Raw genomic sequence first — 6,000 nt, 5'->3', positions numbered from 1 at the left:
CCCAGTTCGAGGCTCGATTCCCCAGGACCCACGTTAGCCAGATGCACAAGGGGCGCACGCGTCTGGAGTTCATTTGCTGTGGCTGGAGACCCTGGTGTGCCCATTCTTTCTCTCTCTCTGCCTCTTTTTCTCCGTCTGTTGCTCTCAAATAAATAAAAATATTCAAAAAATTTAAAAAATATGTGTGTGCTTATTTATATTTATGAGAGAGAGAGAGAGAGAGAATGGGCATGCCAGTGTCTCCAGCCAGTGCAAATGAACTCCAGACGCATGTGCCACCATGTGCATCTGGTTTACATGGGTTCTGAGGAACCAAACCTGGGTCCTTAGGCTGCGCAGGCAAATGCCTTAACCACTGCTAAGTCATCCCTCCAGCCGTTTTTTTTTTTTTTTTTTTTGAGGCAGGGTCTCACTCTAGCCCAGGCTGACCTGGAATTCACTATGTACCTCCAGAGTGGCCCGAAACTCATGGCTATCCTTCTACCTCAGTCTTCCAAGTGCTGGGATTAAAGGCATGCACCATCACACCCAGCTTTTTGTTGTTGTTAAAAATATAAGGGCTGGAGGGATGGCTTAGCAGTTAAGCTCTTGCCTGTGAAGCCTAAGAACCCCGATTCGAGGCTCTATTCCCCAGGACCCTTGTAAGCCAGATGCACAAAGGGGTGCATGCATTTGGACTTCGTTTGCAGTGGCTGGAGGCCCTGGTACACCCATTATCTCTCCCCCACCCCTTTCTCTGTCTGTTGCTCTCAAATAAATAAAAACAAATAAAAATAAACAAAATTTTTTAAAAGATAAAAAACATTTTAAAATATTTTATTTTTATTTATTTGAGAAGAGAGAAATAGGCAGGAAGATAGAGAGAAAAAATGGGAGTGCCAGGGCCTCCAGCTGTTGCAAACAAACTCCAGACATGTGTGCCCCCTTGTACATCTGACTTCCGTGAGTCCTGGGGACTAGAACCTGGGTCCTTTGGCTTTGCAGGCAAGTGCCTTAACTGCTAAGCCATCTCTCAGCTCCCTGTTAAACAATAATGAAAGCTGGAGAGATGATTAGCAATTAAGGCGCTTACCTGTGAAACCTAAGGACTTATGTTTGACTCTCCAGGTCCCACATCAGCCAGATGCACAGTGACACAAGCTTGCAATGTTGGACATGTGTACAAGGGGCACATGTGTCTGGAGTTTGCTTGCTGTAGCTGGAGGTTTTGGTGCGCCAATGCTCCCTTTCTCCCTTTCATTTAAAAAAAAAAAAAAAAAAGCCAGTCTAGGGGCTAGAGAGATGGCTTAGTGGTAAAGTGCTTGCCTGTGAAGCCTACGGGCCCTGATTCGAGGCTCAATTCCCTAGGACCCACATAAACCAGATGCACAAGGTGGCACATGCATCTGGAATTCTTTTGCAGTGACTGGAGGCCTTGGTGAGCCCATTCCCGCTCTCTCTCTATCTGCCTCTTTCTCTCTGTGTCTGTCACTCTCGAATAAATAAAAATAAGCAAACAAACAAACAAAAAGCCAATCTATTGGGCTTGCCTCAAAAAAAAAAAAAAAAAGATAATTTAACTAAACTGGGTATGGTGGCACATGCTTTTATCCCAGTACTTGGGAGGCAGAAGTAGGAGGATCATTAGAAGTTCAAGGCCAGCCTGAGACTACAGAAAGAGGTCCAGGTCAGCCTGGGCCAAAGCGAGACCCTACCTCAAAAAACAAAACAAAAACACACACACACACACAAAAAAAAAAAAAACCAGGGGCTGGAGGACCCACGTTACCCAGATGCACAAGGTGGCGCATGCATCTGGAGTTCGTTTGCAGTGGCTGGTGGCCCTGGCGCGCCCATTCTTTCTCTATCTGCCTTTTTCTCTCTCTGTGTCTGTCTGTTGCTCTCAAATAAATAAATTAAAAATTAAAAATTAAAAATTTAAAAAAAAACATTAATAGCCGGGCATGGTGGTGCACACCTCTAATCCCAGCACTTGGGAGGCAGTGGTAAAAGATCACTGTGGGTTTGAGGCCAGCCTGAGACTACATAGTGAATTACAGGTCATCTTAGGCTAGAGTGAGACCTTGTCTTGAAAAAACAAACAAACAAACAAAAAATTATTTATTTTAAGAGAGTGGGAAAGAAAGAGAGAGAGCGTGCATGTATATGAGCCTGCCAGGGCCTACTGCCTTTTCAAATAAACTCTGGACACATGCACTACTTTGTACATCTAGCTTTACGTGGTTACTGAGAAATCAAACCCAGGCTGTTAGGCTTTGCAAACAAATGCCTTTAACCACTGATCCAGTGCTCCAGCTCAGAAAGCGTGGTTGAAATGGTCTTTGGCGTGATCCTGCATGACGTACTTTCAGCAGTTGGGAGGTGGAGGTTGGAGAATCAAGAGTTTATGACCAGCCTCAGCTACATAGTAAGTTGAAGACCAGCATTGGCTGTATGAGATCCTGTCTCAAAAAAACAAGACAAATCAAACAAATAAAGCCAGGGCTGGACAGATGGCTTAGCGGTTAAAGCACTTGCTTCCAAAGCCAAAGGACCTTGGTTCCATTCCCCAGGACCGACATAAGCCAGATGCACAAGGTGGCGCATGTGTCTAGAGTTTGTTTGCAAATGGTGTAAAGGCCCTGGTGTGCCCATTCTCTCTCTGCCTCTTTTTCTCTCTCAAATAAATAAATACAAATAAAATACATATTAAAAAACTAAACAAACTCCCCCAAATGAAGCAAACAAAAAATGATTTAAATTGTATTGTCTATTATCTGTTTGCCAAAATAAAAATTTAAACAACTTTAATATTTTACTTTTATTTATTTGTTTGAGCAAGATATAGAGAAAGAGGCAGAGACAGCAGAATAGGCACGCCAGGGCCTCTAGACACTGCAAGCAGACTCCAGATGCATGTGCCAGCTTGTACATCTTGCTTTACATGAGTACTGAGGAATCAAACCTGGGTTCCTTGGTTATGCAGGCAAGTACTTTAACTGCTAAGCTATCTCTCCAGCCCTATTCAACTCATTTTTTATGTTGCTCTCATTTTTTATATAAAAGGTGAAATTTTTTTCAAAATTTTTTAACAACTTCCACAATTATAAAAATACATCCCATGGGGGCTGGAGAGATGGCTTAGCGGTTAAGCGCTTGCCTGAGAAGCCTAAGGACCCCGGTTCGAGGCTCGATTCCCCAGGACCCACGTTAGCCAGATGCACAAGGGGGCGCACGCGTCTGGAGTTCGCTTGCAGTGGCTGGAGGCCCTGGTGCGCCCATTCTCTCTCTCTCTCTCTCAATCTCTCTGCCTCTTTCTCTCTGTGTCTGTTGCTCTCAAATAAATAAAATAAACAAAAAAAATTTTTTAATCCCATAGTAATACCCTCCCCCTCTCACCACTTTCCCCTTTGAAACTCCATTCTCCATCATATCCCCTCCCCGTCTCAATCAGCCTCTCTTTTATTTTGATGACATGATCTTTTCCCTCCTATTATGATGGTCTTGTGTAGGTAGTGTCAGGCACTGTGAGGTCATGGATATCCAGGCCATTTTGTGTCTGGAGGGAGCACGTTGTAAGGAGCCTACCCTTCCTTTGGCTCTTACATTCTTTCTGCCACCTCTTCCACAATAGACCCTGAGCCTTGGAAGGTGTGTTAGAGATATTACAGTACTGAGCACTCTGGTCCCTTCTTTCCAGCACCATGATGCCTTCTGAGTCATCCCCAGGTCACTGCCCTCTGAAAAGTGAGAGAAGCATTACTACCAAAAGTGAGAGAAGCATTAACATAAGGGTATGAACATTAAGAGAAGTGCTTACTGGGCAGTTTGATAAGCATAGTATATACACTTATCTAGACATCAGCAGACGTTACACCCCTAGGGCTCATGACTACCCCTGTTTTAAGTTTTCAGTATACTGGAAGATGGAATTTACTGCAATTGTCTTGCACCATGTTACTTTTTTCTTTCTTTCTTTCTTTTTCTTTTTTTTTTAAATTTTTTTTTAATTTATTTTTATTTGAGAGCGACAGATGCAAAGAGAAAGACAGATAGAGGGAGAGAGAAAGAATGGGCGCACCAGGGCTTCCAGCCTCTGCAAACGAACTCCAGACGCGTGCGCCCCCTTGTGCATCTGGCTAACGTGGGACCTGGGGAACCGAGCCGCGAACCGGGGTCCTTAGGCTTCACAGGCAAGCGCTTAACCGCTAAGCCATCTCCCCAGCCCTCTTTTTCTTTTTTGTTGCAGTGTCTCTAACCCAGGCTGGCCTCAAGCTCTCTGTTTAACCAAGGATGACCGTGCATTTCTGTTACTCCTGCCTCCACCTTCCAGGTGCTGGGATCAGATGTGCAGAGTACCGCAGCTGGTTTATACAGTGCTGGGGATCAAACTCAAGACCTTGTGCCGGCTAGGCTAGCACCCTACCAACAGAGCTGCGTCCATAGCTCTACCCTTTGTCTTTTTACCTGATAATATCTTGGAGATGTTTCTGTATTAGCACATGGAAGCTTTTATTCTATTAACTTTTGCAGCTCTGCCGTCACTTCATGTCCTAGACCTAAGAAATAATTGGTCTGTCCAATTTAGATTTTGTTTTCAATATTTTGCTAACCCAAGCAATGACTCAATGGGTAACCTTTCACGTAAATCTTTTCACATATTTTGACTATTATTATCATTGTTTTGCTTTTTGGTTTTTCGAGGTAGGGTCCCACCCTAGCCCAGGCTGACCTGGACTTCACTATGGAGTCTCAGGGTGGCCTCGAACTCACAGTGATTCTCCTACTTCTGCCTCCCAAGTGCTGGGATTAGAGGTGTGTGCCACCACTCCCAGTTTTGATTATTTTTTTAAAATGTTTTTAAATTTTTATTTATTTGTGTGAGAGAGGTAGGGAGAGAGGGAGGATGGGCATGCTAGGACCTTCAGCCACTGTAAACGAACTCTAGATGCATGTGCCACCTTGTGCATATGGCTGATGTGGGTCCTGGCGAATTGAACCTGGGTCCATTGGCTTTGCAGGCAAGCGCCTTAACCACTAAGCCATCTCTCCAGCCCATTTTGATTATTTTTTTTTCAAAGGGCTATGCTAGGGTTTGGGTCTGGAATGTCCCCTACAGACCCATGCTGTGAACAATTGCTTCCCAGCTGTTATTTTGGGAGGCTGTGGAACCTTTCAGAGTTGTGGCCTAGTTGGTGGAAGTCATGGCAATGATTGGAAGGTTATAGCCTCGCCTGGTTCCGGTCCTTCTCTTTTTTTCCCTGGTTGGCTGTGATGTGAGAAGCTTCCATCATCAACCCCCCCCCCACCCCGCCACCATGAACTTTACCATATCTTTCCTGCCATGATGAACTGAGACTGTCTGAAACCATGGGCCAGAATAAATCTTAACTCATAGTTTTGTTGTTAACCTGAAAATCACTACATAGTCTCAGGGTGGCCTCGAACTCACGGCGATCACCCTACCTCTGTCTCCCGAGTGCTGAGATTAAAGGCATGCGCCACCACGCCTGGCTCATTTTGTTTTCTGAAGCTGGATTTTACTCTAGCCTAGGACAACCTGGAGTTCATTTTGTATCGCAGGCTGGTCTGGGACTCATGGCAATCCTCCGGCCTCAGCCTCTCAAGTACTGGGTGTGCCCCACCATACCTGGCCTGGTTTTAGTTGTTTTATCTGTGTGTGTGTGTGTGTGTGTGTGTGTGTGTGTGTGTGTGATAAGGCCTCACTTTGTAGCACAGGTATGCCTCAAACTCATGGTGATCCTCCTGTCTCAGCTTTCCCTTTGTCATTGTTAGATATTTTGGTGACAGTGAAGTAAAAGTAACCAGTAAAGATTGCCTACAAGTGGGGAAAACAGAGGTCTTTTTCCCTTAGCTCCAGATTTTTAAGCCAAAACGCTGAATAGATTCTTATAATAGGCCAATGTTCTTTTTTATTTCCTCAACACTTGAGCTGAGAAAAGATAGACAAGGGCCTGTTTCTAAAGCTGGATGTAAGTGCCCCTCCCTCGTCCTTACATA

The sequence above is a fragment of the Jaculus jaculus genome, chromosome 3, assembly GCF_020740685.1.
Source record: "Jaculus jaculus isolate mJacJac1 chromosome 3, mJacJac1.mat.Y.cur, whole genome shotgun sequence".
Lineage (NCBI taxonomy): Eukaryota > Metazoa > Chordata > Mammalia > Rodentia > Dipodidae > Jaculus > Jaculus jaculus.
The sequence above is the reverse complement of the archived record's forward strand: the minus strand, read 5'-3'. Positions refer to the sequence as shown.